This window comes from Triticum urartu, chromosome 3 (assembly GCF_003073215.2).
Source record: "Triticum urartu cultivar G1812 chromosome 3, Tu2.1, whole genome shotgun sequence".
NCBI classification, from domain to species: Eukaryota; Viridiplantae; Streptophyta; class Magnoliopsida; order Poales; family Poaceae; genus Triticum; species Triticum urartu.
Window position 1 is genome coordinate 630,266,242 of NC_053024.1, and position 12,398 is coordinate 630,278,639.

The window sequence follows — 12,398 nt, forward strand, 5'->3', positions numbered from 1 at the left end:
AACCTTGAAGAAAATGAAATGTGCGTGGAGTCTTATTGGGGTAGTTTTTCATAATGCGTAAGTATTGATCTTCAATCCTTTGCCAATATCTCTTGGCGGTTTGATTAGTACCCGTGCATGCATCAAGAGACACTGCACTCCATGCTTTGATCAAAGCTTGATCTTCCAAGATAGTGTAGTTCTTTGATCTTTGGCTTTTCCTAGTTTTTGCTTGTGAATTCTCAAACGCTTCCGCTTCGATCTCCGCCAAGTCGTCCGCACAACCATGATCATCCACGCCGCCCTCCGTTTCATTGTAGTTGAAAGGTTCGAAAGGGACTTGATCAATGTCAACCGCGTTCGTGTCCAACAAGTTCACGAACTCGGTTGTTGCATTGTTCGAACCACCGCTATAGTGAACGATAACAAGTCATGAGCTATCGAAAACAATGGCGAAAATGAAAGAGAATGGTCGAAGTCCGAAGAGATATACCTTCCGGCCAGCGGGGGCAGCCGGATTCCCGACATGCACAACCACGTTGCCCTGCCGCTTGCGGGCAGGCGCGGCGTGTGCTTGGGCGACGCCGGCGGGGCCAACATGGCCGGCGACGAGATCCGCCCGAGGGGAAGGGGCGTGCGCGACCTCGACGGTGACGGGGGACAGCATGGGGTCGTCCATGGCGGCGAGGGACGGCCGGGGAGGAGCAGCCAGAGCTTTCGGAGGGGGCAATGGTGGCGGAGGGTGCGGGGAGCGGGAAAAGGCGCGCGGAAATGTCCCTCCCGCCAAATCTCGCGCCGGATGGGGGTTGAGCTCGGGTCGGCCTCCCAGCCCGTGAAGATAGAGATTGAGGGAGAAGATTTGCCACACCCTGCAAAAAATTTTGCGGGCTGGTGCCGGATGCGGGGTCTGGTCGTGCAATGTTTTTGGCCCCGACCCGTAATTTGGCGGTTATTTTGCGGGCTGGGGCGTTTTGCGGGTTCTGCTAGAGTTGCTCTAAGAACGGCAAGTACCTGGGCGCCTCTGCCGTGGTCTTCGAGGGGCTCGTGGATCCCGCGACACTTGAAGCTCCGGCGGTCAAGGAGGCTCTGGATTTGGCTACGGACCTTCATCTCGACTCGTTGTGCATTGCGTCGGACTTCTTGGAAGCGGTGACCAATATTGCATCTGAAGCTCCCTGTCGGTATGCAACTATCTTATGGGAGATCAACTTTCAGCGGAGTTTGCTCCGAAATGTCAAATTTATGCATGAAAAACGCCAGTCTAATGTTAAGGCTCATAACCTCGCCAAAGCGGCATCCTCTCTTTCTACCAGGTGCCATGTGTGGCTCTTAGATTTGCCTGAGATTATTTGTATTCCTTTGAACATTTGCAATTAATAAAGGGTGCCTTTTCTAAAAAAAGCTAAAAAGAATTTACCCCTAAAAAAGCTAAATTTTCTAACCCATGCCCGTTTTGCTAAAAAAAACTTATCTCATGTCCGTGTCTAAAACAAGAAAACTTATCCCATGTCCGAGAAAGCTATGTCTCACTCGTACCCACTTCTATTAGAAATCACCTACAGACGAGCAAATCGGGCCGGCTCATTAGAGGTGCTGCCGTTCCTGTCGCTGTGTGGTTCGCTCTACTCCCATTCTCTTTGAGGTTCTTTCTTTTTCATTTTCTTTTGTTTTTGAATGTTTTTTTGTTGGTTTTTTCATCGGGTTTTTTCATTATACTTTTTCGTTTTTACAATTGTTTTTGGTTTTTCATCATTATATTTTGGTTTTCTTTGTTTCTTTCTTGATTTTTCTTTCACTATTTTCTTGATTCAAGGTAGTTTGACGTATTCTTTCTCAATTCAAGACTAGTAATTAATAGCAGGAGATCAGTGGTGAAGTAGTAAGAGATGAAAATGAAGGTGCGCCAAACTTTGGCAACAAAAATATATTTAGACCAACACTAATGGATCGCCTAAAAAAAGAGAAGCAAACCAGCGGAGTAAACTTAGCGGAGGATTCTTTTACCTCACTAAATTTTGGTTGGCCCTAGCTGACCTCCTAAATTTAATGGAGTAAAAAGCATTTTTTCATTAGTTCAACATAGATTCAATTTAAACAACCGAAATTCAAAACATAATGTACATAAAACATAGTCTTGTTTTAAAATCTAAACATAAACTTGAAGTTAAAACTAAAAAATGAACTCAAACTAAAATTAAACATTGTTACCCTTGTAGAGGGTGAGCCAATACTTCCGCGAAATTCCACCACCCATGGGGTCCGACCATGTGCCGTCGTCACAGCGGTCAGGGAAGATCCGTCGGCACTCTTCAACGTCGAAGTCCTCGTCGTCTTCCGCTTCGCCGTCCTCCTCGCCGCCCTCCGCGTTGCCGTCATGCTCATCGTCCGAGAGGGTGATGACCCGCGCTTCGCCTCCACTAGCTCGAGGTACTTGCGGCGGAGGTCTGGCGTGTACTCCTCGTCCGCAGCCTTCGCCGTGAAGCGCTCCCTCGCCTCCCGGTCCTCCCTAACCACCGCCGCAGTCACCATCCTCCATGCTGGTGGAGGTTGCAGCGGACCCTCACCCCACGCATAGTTGAGGCGGTCGGCGGCGCCGTGCAGGCGGATCTGACACCAGTCGTACTCCTTTGCGGCGAGCTCGACAGTGTGAAAGGAGCCCAACCAATGGTTCTTGGTGGGTCTTCTGATCCGTGATTTTGGCCACCCACGTCCCCACGACCATTGTCGGATGTCGAGGTACTGTCTTTACAGCAGCGACGCCGGCGTGGGGAGGTCGGGAAAGCCGGCTAGCCCGCCGGAGGGGGTTGCAGCTTCACGGCGGCAGCGCGAGGAGGGCGCGCCTACGCTGAGCTCGTGGCGGCGAGGATCCGTGTTGCGGATGGGCGGCGGGGACCGGCGGCCACGAGATCCGTCCATTGGGGCGGTAGGAGCAGCAGGGACGGAGGAGGAGAGGCAGAGGAGGGTGAAGATTTTTTTTACTCCAATGCTGAGTTGTGGAGTAAATATAGGCACGGGATAAGCGATGGAGGAATTTTTTTACTCCTCTAACAGTGTTAGGGGCGGCTAGGTCTGGGTTAGAGGAGTAAAACCGATTTTTTACTCCTGTAACCTGTTATAGGGGATTGGTTAGAATTGACCTTAACACATGACCGACTACGTATCATATTGCTATTTTTCTCCGTAGTTAACTAAACTTTCATGTTTGCTAGTAGATAAAATGAAGAAAACCCATATACAACATACGTGGTAATAAATTATCCTATGCCAATTTAATATATATCAGGGTTATTTTATATTATTATATAATATTGCACTAAAAAGCCATTGTTGGCTCAAGATCAACTCAACTCGCTTCTTTTCAAGTCGATCTTGAGCGGTTCATGAGCCTTCAGCTTTTCTTGCAGCCATAGTAGCATGCGAAGTTACTGCGACTTAGTTGATTTACTGTAGCGGGCGGTTCAAAAAATTACTCCCATATTTTTCAAAAAACTTAGCAATTTTTGAAAACGTGAGAAATACAAGTTTATAGGATTTGCTTTCTATTCAATGAAGACAGCGACAATTGACTACACTAGATATATTTCAGGGAATTAATGCCTTGTCAGAAACACATTAGGTAAAAGTACAATGAATTATTGCATCATCTAAAAAGCAGATTAAACAGTCCTTCACTGAATTATTGCATCATCTAAAAAGCAGATTAAAGTTTGGTGTGCACACTAATTTCGAGAAATTAAAGCAAGCACTAGCAATACCTCGCTAATAATCGCATGTCAAAATATGGAGCACGCCGTCATTTTACACGTATCTTCTTCGAGGTGAGGCAGGGATGAGTTCTTTGAAAGAGCCCTGTCGATGGAGATGCACCGCCTGAGGAAGACGACGAGCGCCGCCGCCAATACCCACGAGAGGCAAGCGGCGAGCTGGGGATCCCCGAAAAATCGTCCCCACAAAAACGTCGTGTAGACTATGATCATAGCCGCTGCAGGGCTGTTGACAAGCATGCAGGCGACGACTTTTGGCATGGCGCCCAAGTTGCGCACCCAACGCCAACGGATGTACAGAGCCACGGACGCCATGTATTCCACCACAAAGAGCTTGCAACGGAATTGAAATCATATGGACAGTCAGAAGTTTTCAACTCCCCGTAGCTTCCTCCATTCTTTGGTTTCGCCTCAAAACAAAAGAACCAATGCAGCAGAAGCATGGTATTGGAAGATTTTTCTGTCATCTAATTCAACGTATCCCCAGAAAAATTTATACAGAATTAGGGAGCAACGAAGCACTTGTATGGTGAGGGTTATGAAGAACAGATTGTGACAGAAGCTTTACTTTGCTGTTACGAAGCATACGGTACTAATAATTGATGGAAGCATGGTTATCAAATATAGCAGAAACTTTTACCAGTTGTTTATGAATCATTTTGGTTTTGTGATGCTTGCATAACTTGGTTGTTGTGCAGGAAGCACCATTCTTATGTGATAAACAATAGAACAACAGTCTTGATTGATCACGAAAGGAGTACAGACTACAGAGTACATATATCAGCTGCAGCCATACTGATGCGTGGGCATCATGGAGATCGTGGGAGGGAACATGGCGCAACTCCTGCGCTGAACGAGTAAGTCGTCTAACGTCCCCGCCGCAGTGTCAACATTGGGCTCAACAACGTTGAGACTGGACCGTATGTCGATGAAGGATGCTGTCTGAAGGCCCTTGGTGAATATGTCCGTAAACTGTGCGCTGGTAGGAACATGAAGGACTCTGACCTCCCCTAGCTAGAGCTACTTTCTCTCTTATAAAGTGTATGTCAATTTTTATGTGTTTAGTCCTACGACGTTGGACAAGATTACATGACATGTACATAGCAAAAATGTTATCACAGTACACTACAATAGCTTGCTAAATGGGGCGATGAAGTTCTCCAAGAAGCTGACGAAGCCAGACTGTTTCGGCCACTACATGAGAACGGAGAGATAGTCGGCTTCCACAGAGGACCTGGAAACTGTTAGCTAGTTGTTGTTTTGACGACCAGTAAATCAAATTATCACCCAAGTATACACAGTAAGCGGAAGTGGATCGACGAGTATCCGGGCAACCAGCCTAGTCTACATCGGAGTACCCAATGAGAGAATGTGGAGTGGAAGTGTTAATGGAGAGACCATAGTCTAGGGTGCCTTTGATGTAGCGGAGAATGTGTTTGACATGGTTAAGACGAGGAAGGCGAGGATCATGCATGTAGAGATAAGTTTTTGGACGGAGCAGGCTAGCTCAGGTCGAGCGAAGGTCATGTATTGCAAAGCTCCGGTGAGATTGCAGTAAAGGGTAGCATCAGGAATAGGCGCGTCGTCGGAGGATAGCTTGGACCCAATTTCAGCAGGTGCACGAGCAGGATGACAATCAAGCATGCCGGCTTTGGAAAAAATATCAATGGTGTGCTGATGTTGGGACAAAAAGAGACCCGAGGACGAGTGAGACACCTCAATACCAAGAAAGTGATGGAGCTGACCAGGGGCGGAGCCAGGATTTGGATATAGGGGGGGCCGAGCCAAGTTGGAAAAAAAATTATATGCAATGCGAAAAAGAAGTACCATGATAATGTGTAGTTTCATTGCAAAACACAAGTACATTTGTACATATTAGTTTAGTTTTTCCTACAATTGCCAATAAGATAAAAATATTAATAATTTCATCCAAAGATAACCTAATTGCTAGTAATTTCTAATGAATGTATATCATCATGTGATTTCGAAGCAAGTCATATTCCATTGGACTAGGATTGGTAACTCACACATTAGCCTCGTATTTAAAAATCAAATCAAATTTATCTTTACAATTTCAACACGTACAAGATGAGAGTTGAGAGGGGTAGTACTCAATCATGCTAGCCTTGGCGCTGGACCGCTAGAATATTGAAAGTGTCCGGGCTCCAGGATGTCCCAGTCGCGGTGTTGCTGGCTCCTGATTAGGCAGCGGCCGCCGCCAGCTCTTTTTTTTGAAATGAAAAGGTAGTGAGGTCTACCTTATATATTTCAAAACAGGCAAGAAGCCTGGGGACCGGAGTGGTCGATTACATGAAGCTTATTTTCAGCACCAGGGTGCCCTGGCAATAAGCTGCCAGTTTGCAGGTAGACAAGTAAAGAGAAAACAAACAGGGGGGGAAGAAGAAGGGAGAGGTGAACAACTGCGTGACACAGAAAACTGGGATGAGCTAGCTTAAAGCCGAAGCCAGCTTAAGCTAGGTTAAGTGGTGCGTCCACACGTCTATAGCATCGTTGTCGCTCTGCTCATGGCTTCTATGCTTCCAGAGGTGAAGTAGCTGTGACACGTACTGCTTGATATAAGCCAGAGACCACCTCTTGGAATTGAACACTCGGCCGTTACGGGCGTGCCAGGATGTGACAGCGGTGGCGGCAAAGAGAAGGTGGAACTTGCTTGTGGCAGGCGTTGTTCAGCACGTTCGATAAAACTGATGAGGTCCAAAGAACCAAAGGCAAGATCAGTCAGGCCGAACACATCCCAGATTGCTGAGGCCGGGCAGCAACGTAAAACCAGGTGCGACGCAGATTCTGGAGCAGGGCAGATATCACAGTCCTGGCTTGACACAATCGAGGACCAATGCTTCTTCATCATGTTATCTCGAGTATTCAAGCGACCCCAGAACAGCAGCCACAAGAAGACTCGGTGTTTGAGAGGGATGATCCGGTCCCAGACCCAAGAACTGTAAGCACAGGACATACCTCTGAAGGTGAGAAGCTCATAGGCGTGAGCTGCAGTGATGGGCTTGTTATTGATGGAAGAAAGCCTGGAGTATGGTCGGTGAGACGATGCCGTGACAGAAGCCAGAAGGGAGAGGAGGAGCTGGAGATCGTTGTTGGTAGAGGCTGACAGGTTGGGGTGAAGCTGGAGGTGCCAAAAACCTTGAGGGCATTGAGAAGCCACAGAACAGTCCTTGTCTCTAGCAAAGGTGTATAAAGTAGGTAGAGCAAAGCTAAGACGTCCGAGCGGGAGCCAGCAGTCGTGCCAGAAAGAAATTGATCTGCCAGGACCCAAAGAACACTTGGAGGAGGCTAGAACCATGGGGATGGACTGCTTAAAACCCCTCCAGATGGCAGTGTCGCGTGCACAGTTCGTCCTTGGTATAGAGTTGCGGCAATATTGTTGGGCGAACCATTGGTAGCAAGGGACGTCAGAGTGTTGGAGCACCCGAGCAGCAAACTTGGTTAGCAGGGTCTGATTATGCGCCAACAGATCTCTTACGCCCAGGCCACCCTCGGAGCGAGCCATGGTGACGAAGTGCCAGGCAACTAAACAGTGGCCCCCTTTAGCTGCGTTCGTGCCTTGCCATAGAAACGATCTCAACAAGCCCTCTAGCTTGTGTAGGGATTCCTTCGGCCAGCGGAAGCACACTATGAAGTAGCTGGGGATGCTGGCCAGTATCGAATTAACCAGAGTGAGTCTGCCGCCCCAAGACAGGAGAGTAGCAAGCCAGCCCGATAAACGCTTGTCAACCTTGTGAATGACAGGTAGCAGTAGGTCGTGTCGAATCTTATGCAGAGAGAGGGGCAACCCAAGATAGGTGCAAGGGAAGTTGGAAGGTGGGCATCCGAAAATGGCAACAATCTCATTGGTGGTAGAGCTGTCCATGCAAATCGGAATGAGCGTGCTCTTGTGATAGTTGATCTGTAGCCCAGAGAAAGCAGAGAAATCAGACAGGATCTACTTGATGATGTTGGCTTGTTCCGTGCTGCCATGGAAGAGGATTAAGGTGTCGTCGGCGTATTGTAGAACTGGGAACAATCTGTCCGAGCCGAGGGGGTGAATCAAACTACCATCTTGAAAAGCAGAGTAGCAGAGACGTTGCAGAACATCGGCCACTAAAATGAATAAGTATGGCGATATGGAGTCGCCCTGTCTGAAGCCTCGCTTGTTAGCAAAAGGGGCACCCAGCTCCCCATTCATCAGGATGCGAGAGGTTGCTGTGGAAAGCAAGCATTGAACCCAACTGATCCAGCGCTGAGGGAAGCCTCTGGCAGACAAAATGTTGAGAAGGCAGGGCCAGCTGACGGAGTCAAAAGCTTTTTAGAAATCCAGCTTGAGGGCCACCACGGGCAACTTCCTTTTATGCGCCGTCTGGATCATGTCTGCAGCCAGAGCGAAGTTCTCAACGATGGCTCGACCCTTGATGAAGCCAGAGTGTAAGGAGTGAATTAAGCCAGGGATTTGAGTTTGAAGTCTTCTGGTTAGTATCTTGCTAGCAAGTTTGGGCACGCTGTGTATAATAGAGATGGGCCTGAAATCCTTGAGCTCGAGTGGGGTTTCCTTCTTGGGCAGGAGGGAAATGTGAGCCAGGTTAATGCCAGACAGGTCGAGCTCATTCTGATAGAGCTGGGAGAAGAAAAGTTGCAAGTTTGCCTTGAGAACGCCGTAGAAAGCTTTGAAGAACTCATTGGTAAAACCATCTGGGCCAGGGCTGCGGTTGTTTGGCGAGTGGTTGATAGCTTCAACTATCTCTTCCCAGGTGAACTCCCTAGCTAGGCACGAGAGGTCGTCGTGTTCATAGAGTTGATCAAGCTGAACTGTAGGCATCGAGGGGGAAGGCTGACCCAGGAGAGCAGAGTAGTATTCGGTAGCCAGCTGAAGCTTGAGCTCGTTGTCGAAGAACTCCACTCCGTCCTTAACGAGTACTCTGACTTTGTTCCGTCTGGCATGGCCATTAGTAGCAGCGTGGAAGAAGCTGCAGTTCTCGTCTCCAGAAACACACCAACGGAGTTTAGCCCTTCGTCTCCAAGACGCAGTAAGCCACAGAATAAGCAACTCTGCTTTGTCCGCGGCAAAAGTTTTCAGAATCCTTTCTAGCAGCGATAGAGAGCGTCGTTCCTCGATGGCATCAAGATAGTGCACCAGCTTCTTATTATTGGAAATGAGTAGGTCTAAGCTGGCTCTTGACCGCTGCCATCGACACAAGGCAGCACAGGTGCGTCTCATCTTCAGGTTTATGAGAGTGGCAGCTGAGTGAATTGGTCTGGTGGTTTGTTCCCAACAGTTTTGGATGATGGAACGCATTTCCTCCATGTGTAAGCAATGATTTTCCATTCTAAAGAGCTTGCTTTTTTCCTGGGTGTTGCCAAACTGGACCAAAAGAGGTACATGGTCTGAGGTGATCGACGGAACAACCATAGCTGAAGTGTGGGTGAAGGATAACAACCAGCTGGTGTTGATGAGCACTCTGTCAAGCCGAACCAGAGTAGGATCTTCACGCTTGTTTGACCAGGTGAACTTACGGTTGCAAATATCCACTTCATCCAACCAATGAGATCGAATCCAATCATTAAACGAGTCCATCATGGCCCAGTTGACTCGACCTCGAGATTTCTCTTCTGTGAACCGATACATGTTAAAATCGCCAAGAACAATCCATGGCTCAGATATTGAAGCAACTGTGTTGATCTCTTCGAAGAAAAGGTGCCGCTCTTGATGAATGAAGGGAGCATAGACAGTGATGACCACAAAAGCTGATGCAGACGCTGTTGAAGAGAACCGGACCGTAAGATGGTATCTGTGTGAGGCCAAGACCTGACCAGAGAAGGCAGAAGTGTCCCATGCAACTAGAATGCCGCCTGAGGAGCCTGAAGAGGGCATGATCGCTTGGTTGTCGAGGTAAGCAGGAAGAAAGCTCTTCAGCTTGAAGGTTGAAGCTGATTCCAGTTTTGTCTCCTGAAAACAAGCAATGCTAGGTCGACAGGAAGTTAGAACATCGCGAACCAAAGAGCACGTATTCCCATCACCCAGGCCTCTAACATTCCAATCAACAAGCTTCATAGATCATGGTGAAAACCGCCCGTGCAAGAAGAAAAAACATGTTTTAGGGTAAAAAAACATGGTGAAAGCCGCCGCCAGCTCTAATCGCCTCAGGTTTTTTTACAAGATATAATCACAACCTGTTTTAGGGTAAAATAAAGCCAGGAGCGTACTAGGAACGGAGGCCATGGCCATGAATGGGCTTTCTTATGGGCCTTTTTTTCCAGATTTTATACTCTCAATTTTCACCGTCGTTTGACTTACGGGGGCCCAACTACGTGTATTCGCGTGATCCAGCGCTAATTACTCGTAGCAGCCAAAGGAATTGTCGATCGATAGGGGGGGGGGGGGCAGGCCCCTGCTCGTCCCCCCGTCTCCGCCACTGGAGCTGACCAAGGCCAGTCATACAAAACTTGGTGCACAAAGAGGTGATGACATGGTGAAGAAAAGAATCGAACGAGGCGGTTAAGACAATACCATACAACGCTCAAATTGCCAGCAAAGAAGAAGAAACCACCATGAATCACTGGCGGGCAGCGAGACGGGAAGAGAACGAACATGGCTAATGCGGTGAGTGGGGCGAGGTAGGGGGTGTTAGTGGGATCGTTCGTTCGCGCCGCGCGTGACTTGGTAAGCCTCCCCGTGTCAAGATCCATGCAATCCATCCAACAACGCATAGCGCGTTGGCACGATATCATTAAAAAACTGGCATCAGTTGTATAACTTAAGGTTTAGGGCATCTCCAATGTCGACCCTCAAACCGCCCGCAACCATCCGACTGTGCGGTCCAGACGTGTTGTGGCATCCAACATGGTCATGTATCGGTCCACTCAGCTGTCCGGACGTGCTTTCTCCCGCAAACTGGAGACAAAGTAGGGGGGTGTGGGAGTCCGGATAGCAAACACGTAAGACTCCAACACCACCGGCACACCTAATCCCCCCTCCCGGTCACATTTGCTCCCACTCCGCCCCTTCTCCTCCTTAGTCTGCATTCACACCCTCCACCTCCGCCGTCGCCGTTGTACCTCTCCGACCGCCACCGGAGCCTTTTGTACCCAGATACACTACGCCCCCTTGTCGACGACCTCCATGGCAGACACCACGACCGGTAGGTGTTCATGAAATGTCATTTAGCTAATTCTCGGATGCCATTTCGTTCTTTCAGAGTCGAAGGATGGTGGGGGTACTCGACCATGGAGGATGGGTTGTTGTGCGATGCGTGGTTAGCCGCATCCGGAGATTCCGCAAGCAGGAGCAGACGGGATATCTTCTGGCAGCAAGTGCATGAACCGTTTCACGCACGAAAGCACATTACGTCCTATGACATGCTTATCATCCAACAACGCAATGTGAGGTCGTTATTATATCGCTGATACGCTATCCAGACCAGCGACACCAAGTTTTTTCACATGGTTGGTCAGCAGGAGGCAAGGTGGTCATTGCACGCGGCAGAGGAGGAGATCATAAGTTTGCTTCTTCTTCATCAACTTGTTTAAATCATTCATTCACCCAATGTTGATGTACACATTATATAGATCGCACGCGCTGTGGTGATGTACCATAGAACAGAGGAGCGACCGTTTACGTACACACGCTGTTGGATGAAGCTGAAGGGGCAGTATGTGCGGGACAATATGATCCGTTGATGAAAAACTTGTTGGACATCCGGTTAATCTCGTCGAATTAGAGACATTGTTATAATAGACTTATTTGCATGCTATGTATAGATTATTTGTGCTAATTTTTATCCGAACTTTGATGAATACTGGCCGGTTTGCATGAATCTCGTCCGGTTAGTTCAAATAGTTAATGAATGTATACGGGTAGTGTTGGATGGCGGCCTCCGCGGACTGCGAACACATATCGCAGCAAATTTATGGGTCAGCGTTGCAGATGCCCTTAAATTACTTTATACTTCTCCTACGTTATATATGTCAAAAACTAATGCACAACAACATAAACCTACTTACTGTAACCTTATTTTAAAATTCTTACCTTAACTAGTTAGAATATTTAGTGAAGGACCAAATATTTTTGTATAAGGAGTATCTTACGATTGTGTGGCTAGCAAAATCCAAAACCATCTCGTTAAATAACACATAGATGTACACGCCTGTAGGGTTTGCTTTCTATCAAGTGAAGGCAGCGACAATTGACTAGGTATATTTCACGGAATTAATGCCATGCAATAAACACATTATATCAAAGTACAATGATTGATTGCATAATCTAAGAAGTAGATAAATTGGTCCTTAACTGAATCTCGGACAAACTATAGTACTACGTAACATCTGTATATAAAAAAATCAAAGCAAGCACTATCAATACTGCAATACCTCGCTAACAACCACATGTCCATATCTCAAACACGCCGTCAGTTTTGCAGGATTTCTCTTGGACGTGAGGCAGTGATGAGTTTTTTGAAAGAGCCCTGTCGATGGAGACGCACCACCAGAGGAAGACGGCGAGCGCCACGGCCAATACATACGACAGGCAGTTGGAGAACCAGGGATCGTCGGTATACTGTCCCCACGAAAACGACACAAGGACTATGATCATGACCACTGCAGGGCTGTTGATGAGGATGCAGGCGACAAGTTTCGGCATGGCGCCCAAGT